This window comes from Dipodomys spectabilis, unplaced genomic scaffold, assembly GCF_019054845.1.
Source record: "Dipodomys spectabilis isolate Male_0828 unplaced genomic scaffold, ASM1905484v1 ptg000003l, whole genome shotgun sequence".
In the NCBI taxonomy this organism is placed as follows: Eukaryota; Metazoa; Chordata; class Mammalia; order Rodentia; family Heteromyidae; genus Dipodomys; species Dipodomys spectabilis.
Window position 1 is genome coordinate 11,465,660 of NW_024870680.1, and position 13,864 is coordinate 11,479,523.

The following is a 13,864-nucleotide window of genomic DNA, read 5'->3' on the forward strand; positions in this document are numbered from 1 at the left end:
AGGGACAGAGCCCAGGCCCTGAGTTCAAGCCCCAGGACCAGCAAATAAATAAATAAATATGGGAGGAGAAAGTGCATGAGTTCTGGGTGCCCCCCTCTGCCCTCTTCACTCCTCTCCACACTGAACAGAGCTCTCTTGATGCAGAAAACTCTATTCCCAGCCTTGAGCATACTACCTTCAAAGGAAGGGAGCCCCTCAGCTCACCTATATACGTGAGTGACTGAGCTCTACTGCTTCACCCATGACAACCAGCCCAGGCCACAGTCAGGGAGAGAGGAAGCAAGGCCAGGCCCAGGCCCTGACTCCCAGTCCTCTCTCTCCCATACTCTGTGTCATGTATGCAAAGCCCCCTTTTACTTCAGAGTTCTTTCTGTCGCTTGGTCAGTGCAAAGCAGCTTTGGAGAAAGGCCTAAGGAGCCTTTCGGCTCTTAGATTTAGCTATTTATTTAGCAATAGATTTAATTTGGCCAAGGATAAACCTCATTTAGCTTGACCCTCCACCACTCTACTTCTCTATAGACATGTGATACTGTGTAGCTGCCAGTATCAGGCCCCAGCCATATGGCCCTGCTGCTCCTCCTTTAATACATCCTTGCTTCCAAAAGCCAGGAAACAGGATGCTCTATCTTGTCAATCCTAAAACACATAGTTTTTCAAATTCCAGCATCTCTGAGGTCAGAATGAGACTTAATTGACAGCAACTTATAATTGTTAGCTTCTATTCTTGTGTGGTACAACATAAAATAAAATTGTGTTTTGAAGTTATCGTGGATGAAACAAAAGCCAGCCCTGGCCATCTGAAGCCACGCCACTGCAAATTTGTGAGCTGTTTCCCCTGGACTACTTAGGCTCACTTCCTTCTGAACTCACTGTCCCTAACTTACTGATAGGGAAGGTAGCCAACACCACAGAGCTGGCCATCCACAAGCCAAGAAGAGAGGCCCTCTGGAAAAAACAACCCTGCTCACCTTGATCCCAGCCTGCCAGCCTTCAGGCTGAGAAAAAAGAAATTTATATTGCTTATGCCACCCCCCAGAGTTTCTTCATTACAGAAGTCCTGCAGTTGAACACAGTGAAGCAGCTGAGATACACAAGGACAACAGCTAGGAAGACAAGAGCCTTGCACCCTGCCTGTCAGCACCATAAACCATGCTTTGGTTCAACCTGCAGATCACATGTGGCAGAGAGACAGAGCAAAACATATGTCTGGAGCCCACTTACATATTTAATCTTCTAGGACCTGATGAAATTCGTGCAGACAAATCAAAAAACATTTCCTCTCCAAAAAAAAGGGAGGAGGACCCATTCATTGAATTTGGTCCAAGTTGACTTGCTGCCCTGCTGGCCAAAGCCCCAGCTTGAGTTTGGAGTGTTTTGTCCTGCTGTTTTTGAGGACTGGGTCAGCAAAATATATCCCAGGGTTGTTTGTCTATTTTCCTCTGTTACCTCATGAATTCCACACACTACAACTATCAAAGATGTACACTTTGAGGTGAAATGTAAGACATGACTAAGAAAGGCTGAATGATGCATGTGGGTTTTCTTTCTTTTTCTCTTTGGCAGTTTTGGGCATTTAAGGTCTAGGCAGGTGCTCTACTACTATAACTCTAGCTCTTTTGTTGGTGGTGGTGGTCGTGGGGCTTGAACTCAGGGTCTGGATGCTGTCCTTGAGCTCTTTTGCTCAAGGTTTGCATTCTACAACTTTGAGCCACAACTACACTTCTGGTTTTCTGGTGGTGGTTAATTGGAGATAAGAGTCTCATGGGGACTTTCCAGCCTGGGCTGGCTTTGAACCATGATCCTCAGATCTCAGCCTCCTGAGTAGCTAGGATTACAGGTGGGAGCCACCAGCACCTGGCTGTTACAGATCTTTTTACATTGGTTATTTTGAGATAAGGTCTCACTTTCTGCTGGGGCCTGAATCTGGATTGTAATCCTCCTAATCTCAGCTTCCCAAAGATCTGGAATGATAGGTGCATGCTACTAGGCCCACTTATTGGTGGAGACAGGGATCTTATGAACTTTTTTCCCTGGCTGGCCTCAAATAGTGATCTTCCTGATCTCAGCCTCTGAAATAAGATTGACAGGCATGAGCCACTGCACCTAGAGTATGATGGTTTCCCTAAAAGTTTCATGCCCAGGAAGTCGTGCTGTGGCTCAAGCAGTAGAGCGCTCCCCTTGAGCTGAAGAGCACAAGGACAGCGCCCAAGCCCAGAGTTCAAGCCCCATGACCAATGAAAAAAAAAAAATCTGGCCAAAGTTTCATGCCCAGTTGGGGTGGTATGATATACCTCAGTCCTGGAGTCTGGCCTTAGCTCCTTTTCTCACTCAATGAAGCAGTGGGGTCAGTTACCCATTTACAAACATAAGCCAAGGGCTTTCCATGGACACATACTGTATCAAGGACTGGGGATGCCAAAGCATATATTTTTGGACAGCTTCTAGTCCAGGACCAGCAATAACTAGTTAAAAAGATCAAAGTGTGGCAGGGGAGCAATCTCCCTTCCTGGTTAGAGATGGGGATGAATAGGAAGGCAACATTTGGGCTGGCCTTTGAAGACCAAAAGGAGTTTGCTAGAGCTGAGACTTGGGGAAGACTTCCCAGGAGAACAAAAGCTAAGTGACTTTAAAGAGCAAGGTCCTCAGGAGTCAGAGAGCAGGAGGACCAGTGTTTGAGGCCAGCTGGGGAAAAAGTTAGCAAGACCCCAGTCACACAAGCCAGGCATGTTCTTGCCTGTCATCTCAGCTACACAGAAGACATAGGTAGGAAGACCAGGAAGACCAGGGTCCAAGACCAGCCCAGACAAAAAGCAAGATTCTGTCTGCAAAATAAAGAAAAACAAATGTTGAGAAGTGGTTCAAGTGGTAGAGTGGCTGCCTAGCAAACATGAGGCTATGAGCTCAAATCCCATTACCATCAGAAAAATAAGAAAGGAAGAGAAGGAAAATGGGGAGAAAGATGAGAGGAGAAGGAAGATAAGACTAAGAGTCTGGTGCTGGTGGCTCATGCCTATAATCCTGGCTACCTGGGAGGCTGAGATCTGAGGATAACAGTTCAAAGCCAGCCAGGAAAGTCCATGAAATTTTTTAGTTCCAATTAACCACTCAAAATCCAGAAGTGGAGCTATGGCTCAACTGGTGAAACATTAGCCTTGAGCTTTTTTGCTCAGGGAAATGAGTTCAAGCCCCAGGACACACACACACACACACACACACACACACACACACACACACACACACACACACACACACACGAATAAAAATTTAAGACAGCCTGGCTACTAGTCCTGGATCTACCACTTGCTGGCTTTGTGACCTTTAGCAAGTTATTTTACTTCTCTGAGCCTTATTTCCTCATCAGACAAATAGGGATAAGAAATATATTTACCTAGGCCGAGAAGGTGGCTCAGTGGTAGAGTGCTTGCCTTGCATGTATGAGGCCCTGGATTCAATTCGTCAGCACTGCAAAAGCCAGAAGTGGCACTGTGGCCCAAGTGGTAGAGTGCTAGCCTTGAGCTGAAGAGCTGAGGGAAAGTCCTTAGGCCCAGAGTTCAGACCCCATGACCAACAAAAAAAAAAGAAAGAGATATATTTACCTGATCATAAATATATTTACATGAATCCATGCATATAAAGGGTGGTGTCTATTATATACTCAATGATAATTATCAACATTATTATTTCAATGCCTACTTTCCGCACTGATCAATCTCTGAGGTCCATTAACGTCTGCTGCTCAGGCCCAGGAAGGAACAAGAAAACCTTGACACAGAACCGTCATTCACTCCCTTTATTAATTCCAATGTGTTAGTTCTTCTCAATTCTTTATGATCTAGCCTAAACAGCCCCTCCTCTAGCCACTGCTTTCTATAGTTCCCTCTCTGAGCCCCTATTATGAGTAGTAAAGAAAAATATTATTCATTAAGCCATTCAACGAGCCAAGTACCATGCTAAGTTATTTGTAAAAATATCTTCAATTATTCTTACAATGACCTTCTGAAATAGGAGTAATTATCTGTATCCTACAGAAGCAGAAAAAGCTGAAAGCAATGAAACAATGTGCTAAAGTCATAGAACTAGTTAGTGACTGAATCAGGATTTAAGCACAGGAGCTGCCACTTACTGTTGCCCTGAACTTACCATGGAAAGTGAGCACTTGCCTCTTGAAATGCCCTTGGCCCTTTACCTGGACTCTCTTAGGGAGGGATAATTTCCATGTGCACTCCAGTTCTGGCAGCTTATGGTTTTAGGATCATTGAAGGGAGTTACAAAGGGTCCATTGGCGCTCTAGGAAGTGCCACCAAGGCCTCTGGTGCTCTGCTCTTTTCTAAAAGCAAGTCTCCCCATAATTCAACCTTTTTATGCATCTTTAGAATTCCTGGACTCAGCCTCTGAATATCGATTGTTTGCAGGAGCAAGTCAGCAATTTGTGGTTTCCCGACAATGGCTCTGTGTTCTATTATAGACCTTGGCTTGCCTACATTTCCATCACCAGGCAGGGTACAGGCCTGGGTCTGGCTTACCCTTTCTTCCTGGTGACCTGAAAGCTATTCTGCTTGAGTTCTGTGGTCAGGTCATCTGCCTCATCTCTCAGAGTGGAACCACAGGACCAGACAGAAGACCCAGCTTTGCTATCAAGAAGATAAAACTCAAACAAAACTATAGCTCTTGTCTAGAGCATCTTAGGATGCTCTTTTTTAAATGCACATTTTGGTAATTTAGAGGAAAACAAGCAGTTTTAACTCTAGCAAGCAGTACAATAGGGAGGGCTAAAGCAAGCATTCTTATATGACTGATGGCAAATAAAGTAATGCAGTCTCTCTAAAAGACAAATTGGTGTTATTTATTGACTTTTCAAGTATACAACCCTTTAATGCAGCACTTTCAGTTCTAGAAATGCATCTCATCTTATGTATAACTAATGTATGCTGAAAGGATGAAAGAAGAAAATTATCATATAGATATGCTGATATTATGCAAAGCTGTATGTATAACTATGTTTGCTCTTTTATTATTTCTAACAGCAAGATGTTACTTAATCTAAATGAGCATCAGTTGGAGACTTGCCAAATAAATAATTCTTTAATCACACAGTGGAACTCTATGCAGTCATTTATAAAAAAGGAATAGACTTTCACATGTTAAAATAAGTCACTCTTGAAGACATATTTACTACTAAATTAAAAAAGAAAGAGGCACTGGGGATGTAGCTCAGTGGTAGAGGACTTATCTCATATACATGAGGTCTTCAATTCAATTCCTAGTATCACCCTCCAAAAAAAAAAAAACAAAAGGGATGTAGCTAGTGGATATGTAGCTAGTAGTAAAGCATTGACCTAGCATGCATGAAAACCTGGATTGAACTCCCAATACTGAAAAGCAAACACAATTTTAAAAGTCATGGTATATGGGGCTTAAAAGCTGAGCATACAATGGGCGCAGTGGCTCACGCCAGTAATCTTAGCTACTCAGGAGGCTGAGATCTGAGGATCACAGTTCAAAGCCAGCCCGGGCAGAAAAGTCCATGAGACTCTTATCTCCAATAAACCACTAGAAAACTGGAAGTGGCGCAGTGGCTCAAGCAGTAGTGCTTACCTTGAGCTGAAGAGCACAGAGACAGCACTCAAGCCCAGAGTTCAAGCCCCATGACTGACCAAATAAATAAATAAATAAAACTGAGCATACAGCAGAGTGCCAGTGGCTCATGTTTATAACCCTAGCTACTCAGGAGCCAGAGAGCTGAGGATCATGTTTCAAAGACAGCCCAGCAGGAAAGTCCATGAGACTCTTATCTCCAGTTAACCAGCAAAAAGTCAGAAGTGGAGGTGTGACTCAAGTGGTAGGGCACCTGCCTTGAGCAAAAAAGCTAAGGGACAATATCCAGGCTCTGAGTTCAAGCCCTAGTACCAGATCTATCTATCTATCTATCTATCTATCTATCTATCTAGATATATGGAAGAGGAAAAAATAGAAAGGAATTCATTCAACCTCGGCTTTACCAAACCAGGATGAGGAGTGTACACTTCTTAACCAGACAGGTGGGCTTTTAATACTAAAACCAGTTCCCACTGGGAAGTGTCATCTTACAGATGGGGGTTTGGAAAGAGGTTTGGTTTGTAGAATAGCAATGAATAACAAAAGTAACAGGAAAGTGGCCCGCTATTATATAGCAAATTAGAGATAGATTGGGAGAATTAGAGCTAGACTCTTAGTCAGCTTCTTTCTTTTGTATACAAAACTCCTTAGAAACCACCAGGCCAGTCAACATCAACCTGTTTGTTGGCTCTTTTACAGTGTTGGGGCTTCCACCAGGGCCTTAGGCCGGCTACCATTGAGTTACACCCCCAATTTCTTATCCTTTCCTCCCTCCCTCCCTCCCCCCTTCTTTCTCTCTCTCTTTCTCTGTCTCTTTCTGTCTCTCTGTGTGTCTCTGTCTCTCTCTTTCTCTCTCTCTCTCTCTCTCTCTCTCTTCCCCCTTCCTTCCTTGTTCTTTCATTCTTTTGACAGGGTCTGGTACTGAACTCAAACCCCTCCCATTTCAGCCTCCCAAGTACTGCAATTACAGGCTCCTATTTTTTAATCAGTTTTTTTTTTCAATCTATCATTCTTATCATCATAAATCATTTGTTCAACAAGTGCTTACTGAGATTCTACCATAGCCCAAGATGTGCAGGGAGCTGGAGCAATCAAAATGATTTGTATGGGATCTTATTTAGACCCATGGGTGAAATACTCTGTTACAGACTGGATGTCTGTGATCCCACGTCTCACCTCCCATCCATATATTGCAATCCTAACCATTAATGTGAAGATATAGGAGAGGGACCTTTATGTGGTAATTAGGTCATGAGAGTGGAGAACTCATGAATGAACTTAGAGGTCTCTAAGGGACTCCAGAGAGCTCTCACTGATTTTCCACCATGGGAAGGTAAAACAAGAAGTTGGCAGGCTACAACCTGGATAAATGGCCCTTGCCAAAACCCTCTTCCTCGATTCCAGTCTTCAACTCTGAAAAGTAAATAGTTGCTATTTATAAGCCACCTCATGTACGGTAATTTGTTATAGCAGTTCTAAAACATGCTTATGAGCACGTTAAGATGAGAAAAATTATTATACTAACTGCTTGTCCTAGAACTTGTCTTTGGAAAGGAACTACTTTTGTTTAGCATACCACATTGTTTAGATCTTGGGCAGAAAGAGAGGCCAAGAGCAGAAGGTACTCTGATGACTAAACATGAGAAAAGCTTTGGAAGAGGTTTGTCACTTGGGAGTGTGAGCTGCTAGGAGAGATGAGGAAAGGAGTAAAGGGCAAAGTACAGACATCATGTGGACAAGTAACCAAAAGGCACAAAAAACCGCCAGACTGACTCCTAAGATTTTAAAGTATTTGCTATATGAACCTGGCTCTTCAGCAAAATTTATTAAATACCGTGCGAGATTTGAGTGAAAGCACGGAATGCTCTCCTTGGATTATAGATGCCCCAGGTGAGAGAAACAGGATATCAGGAGAAATGAGATATGAAAATGTTGAGAATCTGCCAAAAAATATAAAACAGAACAGCATTGGTGACTCACAACTATAATCCTATTTACTGAGGAGATTCAAAGTTTGAAGCCAGGCTGGGCAGCAAAGTCCATAAGACTCTTATCTCCAATAAACTATTCAGAAAAAAAAAACAACAACAAAAGAAAGTAACCTGTGGTTCAAGTGGTAGAGTGCTAGCCTTGAGCAAAAGAAGCTAAGGGACAGTACCCAAGCCCTGAGTTTAAGACCCAGGATTGGCACACACACAAAAATAACAAATATAAAACAAGGATTTGACTTCTTCAGGCATAAAGTTACAAGGAAGTTATTGAAAAAAGTCCTAGATGAGCAGGGCACTGGTGGCTCATGCCTGTAATCCTAGCTACTCAGGAGGCTGAGAGCTGAGGATCAGGGTTTGAAGCCAGCCCCCACAGGAAAGTCCATGAGACTCTTATCTCCAATTAACCACCAGAAAACTGGAAGTGGTACTGTGGCTCAATGTTACCACATTGCTATCCTTAAGTGTAAAAGCTCAGGAACAGTGCCTACGTTCAAGCCCCAAATGAGTCATAGAGGATCTGGCTGTCATTTAGGTTACACTTCCAACAACCACTCTACAATTTATTAAAAGAAGCCTATAGAAAGTGCTTTGGAAAATTTCTATCCTTTAGTCTGTCTCCTGAAGGATATATGGGAGCTTGTCACAAGGTAGAAAACAATGGTATTTGGGGGAAAGGGACCAGTCCATGCAAGACATGTATGTATGAGGAACATGGTGTGTTCAGAGAATAGCAAAAGTCACCTTGTGGCTAGGACGGGTTTACCTTGCTGGAGAAGCAAGCAGGGGCAGGGGGCTGGGTCACAGAGGCCTGAATGACAGTTGTTCCCTGTAGATGATGTGAACCTGCTGCATAGTCAGAGGAAGACTCAAGTTGTAGAAGCTCATTCTGTCAGGATGTAGCAGCAGGCCTTTCCTTGTACTTTGTTAATATCTCTAATTGCTGCACTCATCACAGTCAATTAACAACTGATTGTGTTGTAGCAGACTCTGAGCTCCAAGAAGCCAGTGAGATTATAGGGAAAATGTAAACTAGACAGTCTCAGATTAAAATCTTAGCTCCTCATGTTACTGAGTATCCTTGAGCCTCGACTTTCTCATCTGCAAAGTGGAGGAAATCACAGTACTACCTCAAAGGACAGTTGTAAAAAAATAAAAGGAAAAGAAGGGCTCAGGTAATGCAGCTCTTGTTTTCATTCATCCTCAAATTCTCAGGGCCCAGCTCAGCTTGAGAGCTCTGTTGAAATACAGAATGGGAAAAATAACCTTTGATAATGATCTAGGGCTAACTAGATAATCATATTCCTGATAGACCAAGAAGGCAGCTTAGACATCTGTGTTAACTTTAAAATATATGAACAGGGCTGAGAAGGTGGCTCAGTGGTAGAGCGTTTTTGCATGCATGAGGCCCTGGGTTCAATTCCTCAGCACCACATAAGCAAAAAGAAAAAGCCGGAAGTGGCACAGTGGCTCAAGTGGTAGAGTGCTAGCCTTGAGCTGAAGAGCTGAGGGACAGCGCCCAGGCCCAGAGTTCAGGCCTCACGACCAGAACTCCCCCCCCCCCAAAAAAAAGAAAAAATATATATATATATATATATATATATATATATATATATGAACAAACTCTGCTAATTCCTGCCATCAAGAAGTGAAGTCTTGCCAGGTGCCAGTCACTCACACTTGTAATCCTATCTACTGAGAAGGCTGAGATCTGAGGATCATGGTTCAAAGCCAGCCTGGGAAGAAAGGTCCCCTTGAGACTCTAATTTCCAATTAACCACTCAAAAACTGGAAGTGGTGCAGTTCCTTGAACACAAAGAGGCTCAAGGACAGCACCCAGGCCCTAAGTTCAAGCCCCACAATTGACAAAAAAAAAAAAAAAGTGAAGTCTTGTCACTTTTTCATTGAAGTCAGGCTGGGATCTTATAAGTAGCTTTTAACAAATAAAGCAGAAATGGTGGTGTGTTCCTTCAGATTCTATGTCATGAAAAGCAATACAATTGGGTCACATAGCCAACAGATATGTCCTGAGGATGAGCAATTGGCACAAAGAAAAGCCTGTGTGGATAAGAATGAGACTTCTGTCTGGCTTTGGAGGTGGTTCTTCTTGCTTTAGTTGATTTTAGCTCTTATGTCCTCCCAGTACTCAGGAAGACAAGGCAGGATTTTCACCAGTTTGAGACCAGCATGGTTACATAGTGAGTTCTAGACCAACCTGGGCTATATAAGATGGCTTCAAAAATAAAATTATAGCAATAAATGAAAACTAAGTGCTCAGAACCCACAACACTGCTGCAGTGGCCAAGAGCTAGTGGCTATAGTTCTAACTACTTAGGAAGCTGAGATCTGAGGATTCTGATTCAAAGCAGCGTGGGGGGGGGGGGGGGGAAGGGGAGGGAGGGGACAGGAAGAAAAGTCCTTGAGACTTATCTCCAATTAACACTAAAAAGCTGGAAATGGAGGTGTGGCTCAAGAGGTAGACTAAAGCCAAGGGACAGTACCCAGGCCCTGAGTTCAAGTCTCAGTACAGGCACCAAAAACAAACAAAAAAAACCCAGGTGCAGTGTGTGAGATCATCAAAATCAAAGCAATCTTCCCCTGAAAAAGAAGCTTGTTAGTGGTCAGGAGAGTTTTCCAGGCACCATCCATGCCTAGGAACTGGAGCAGAAGGATCAGCTTCTTGGAAAGGAAAGAGGCCAGATCTCATGGTTTCTGAGAAATGTCTCCAAATTACATACTGTTCCATCTGCTCAGATTTCCCAGCTTGACAACCCTATGAACTGACATTGGCCCTATTTTGCAATTTCCCCCCACATCTCAATTCTGTTCATCCTGAGCAGGATACTGTGAAGGAAAATGTGAGGACCTGGGGATAGGAGAGATGGGGTTAGAATCCTGTTTCAGATATGAATTCAACAGATAATGTTGTGCCAGTTGTTGGGCCGGCTGCAGCCCCTACAAAGATCAAAACAAGGGGACTATATAACCACAAAAATAAATGTAAAACTTTACTTTGTATGTCCCTCCCCCACAGTATAACCCCTGCTTTCACTGTATTTGATGTCGGTATAATTTGTAGAGGAGAAGGGGAAAAAAAATCATTTAAATAGGGATACAGGTGGACCCATTGCAACGATGAGATGTACAAGTCGTTATGTCGAAAACGAACTTTACAACTTTGGTGGGGGGGGAATTGGGAATTGGGTGGAGGGGCAGGGGGAGGATGGGAAGGGATGGGAAGGGGAAACAAAGGAGGAGGCTACAATGCTTGATAAGAAATGTATTCATTATCTTGCCCATGTAATTGTAACCCCTCTGTACAGTATTTTCACAATTTAAAAAAAAAAGAATACAAAAAAAAAAAACCAAAACTTTACTTAGCTGATAAGGGGTATGAGACCGGATTAGGGGAGATCAAGGAAAGTTATGCTGGGGAAGAGAGCTAAAAGGAAGAACTAATTAACCTAAGAGTAGAAGGAAGAACTTTCTAGACAAAAGGAACAGCATAGATAAACAGTGACAAGAGAGATAAGCTTGTGGCTGTGCTGAAAACAGGTGAGTGCAGCCAGAGCTATGGAAAGAACTGGATGCAAGTGAGAGGTAGCTAGGAGGCCATCTAAGCAGGACTTGGCAGTAGTAGTTAGAAATGCTTCTCGGGCAGGGAATGTGGTCTTGTGGTAGAGTGCTTGACTAACATGCACAAGGCTATGGGTTCAATTCCTTGGTACCACATAAACAAAAATGAAAAAACAAAAAAAAATGCTTCTAGCTGAAATAACAACCTAGTCAATAGTCTTAAATACATAAATGTGTATTCTGAATCTTCACTTAATAAGAAGTTTGGTAGAGCTGGGCACCAGTGCCTCACACCTACAATCCTAACTACTAAGGAGGCAGAGATCTAAGGCTTGAGGTTCCAAGCTAGCCTGGGAAGAAAAGTTCATGAAACTCTTCAATTAATCAGCAAAAAGCCAGAAGCTGAAGATATGGGTAGAATCACACTTTTTTTTTTTTCTTTTTGGTGGTGGAACCTGAACTCTGGGCCTGGGCGCTGTCCCTCAGCTCTTCAGCTCAAGGCTAGCATTCTGCCACTTGCGCCATAGCACCACTTCTGGCTTTTTCTGCTTATGTGGTGCTGAGGAATTGAACCCAGGGCCTCATGCATGTAAGGCAAGCACTCTACCACTGAGCCATCTTCCCAGCCCTACAATCATACCTTGAGTGATAGAATACCAGTTCTGAGTAGAAAAAGCCAAGTGAGAGAGAGTTCAAGTCCCAGTATTGGCATGCACAAGTGTGGGCATGCACATGTGCATGCACTCGTGCGTGCGTGCGTGCACGCGTGCGCACACACACACACACACACACAAACACCACCCAAAACAAAATAAAGAGAACAAAAACTCCCACAGTAAGTGATATATTGAGTAGCATAATCAGCAAATATAGGAAGGAAGCAAACAACTTGATGGTTGGTATCATTATCTGAGTAGATAATATTGAAAATCAGGAAGTGGCACTGTGGCTCAAGTGGTAGCACTCGCCTTGAGCTGAAGAGCGAAGGGACAGCACCCAGGCCCAGAGTTCAAGCCCCATGAGCCACAAAAAAAAAATAATTAAAAAAAAAGATAATATTGAAAATCAACTGTTCCATTTTAGATATACTGAGTTTGAGATGTGTGGTAAACTTAACAATGGCCTTCAAAAGATATCCACATCCTAATCCCCAGAACCTATAGTGTCATTTTATGTAGAAAGAGATTTAGTAGTTGTGATTAAATTAAGGGTTGTGAAATGAAGAGTACCTGGATATCCAGATATACCCTATATGTCACAAGTATCCTCTTAAGAAGGAAGCAACAGAGGGAGATTTTGCTCCCAGTAAAGATCTGGTTACAGAATGGTAAGACACTGAGAAGATGGATTATCATGAGAAAGAAGCAATAGAAGATATGATAGTGAAAGTTGTTATAGCTAACTAGATTCTTAGAAACCGAAGAGATTCTTCTCTCAACTTCCAGAAGGAAGCTGGTGACACCTTGACTTTGGAACAGTCAGACTTTCAAACGTTTCAGACTTTTGGTCTACAGAACTAGAATAAATGTGGAGCCCTTGGCACTGTTTTATTGGCTGGTACTGGGGTCTTGTCAGAGTGACAAATTTTTCTGTTGAGTCGGCTATAAACTGTGATCCTCTTCTCAGTCTCCTGAGTAATTAGGATTACAGGTGTAAGCCACTGGCACCCAGCTCAATTTGTGTTGTTTTAAGCTACTAACTTTGAAATGATTTTTCTTTCTTTTCTTTTTTATTTCTTTCTTTCTTTTCTTTTTCTTTCTTTTCTTTTTTTTTATTTTTTGCAGTGCTGAGGTTTGAATTCAATTCAAGGCCATGTACTTGGTATTCTATGGCATGAGCCATGCCTTCAACCAAGTTTGTAGTTTACAGTAGCTGGAAAATGTTTTAAAACATCTAAGAGATCAAAGTGTGGTAGTATGCATCTGTAATCCCTGCCTTGGGAAGCAAGAAGATCTCAGAGTTTCAAGAGTTCCAGGCCAGCCTAACTACACATCTATACTCTGTCTCAAAAAGACCTTTAATAATTTAAAAAAAAAATCTTGGGGAGACATCTGTTCCAAGATAGAGCGTTTAGCTAGCAAGCATGGTGCCCTGGGTTTAATCTTCAGCACTATAAAAATAAGAGAAAAAAAGAAAAATAAAACCACCTATCAGGGGTGGGGGACTTTTTCTTCCCAGGGCCACTAGGCTGTTTATAGCATCATTACAGGATATTTATAACATCATTAACTGTCTGTCTCAGAGCTGGGAGTTCCCACCCCCCCAAAAAAAAGATGCTCATGTGATAAGAAGGATGAACTTGAAATATAACTGAACATCAAATACAAGTGGAGGGCAGATAAAGGGGGAGGCGGGGCATAGTTATATTACACCTACGAGCTGTGCGTCGCTCAGCAAGCTTTGGGGAAGGATACTGGGGTGTAAACTCAAGGTTTTGGCTTTTCCTGGCTTGCTGGGTAGGTACTCTACCATTTGAGCCACGCCCCCCCAGTGTCTGATCACTTAATTCTGAGCCACACACCAGGACCTGAGCAATCAATCCTGTCCGGGCACATCATGAGATTTATATGCATTCTCCTCAACCTCACGGCCACTTTGCGAGGTTGTTGTTGTTGTTGTTACTGTTATTATTACCGTGAAGTATAAAAAGGAAAAGCTGATGCTTAGTTTAAGCCCACTCAGTACCCAGCAGAGACACGCTGCCG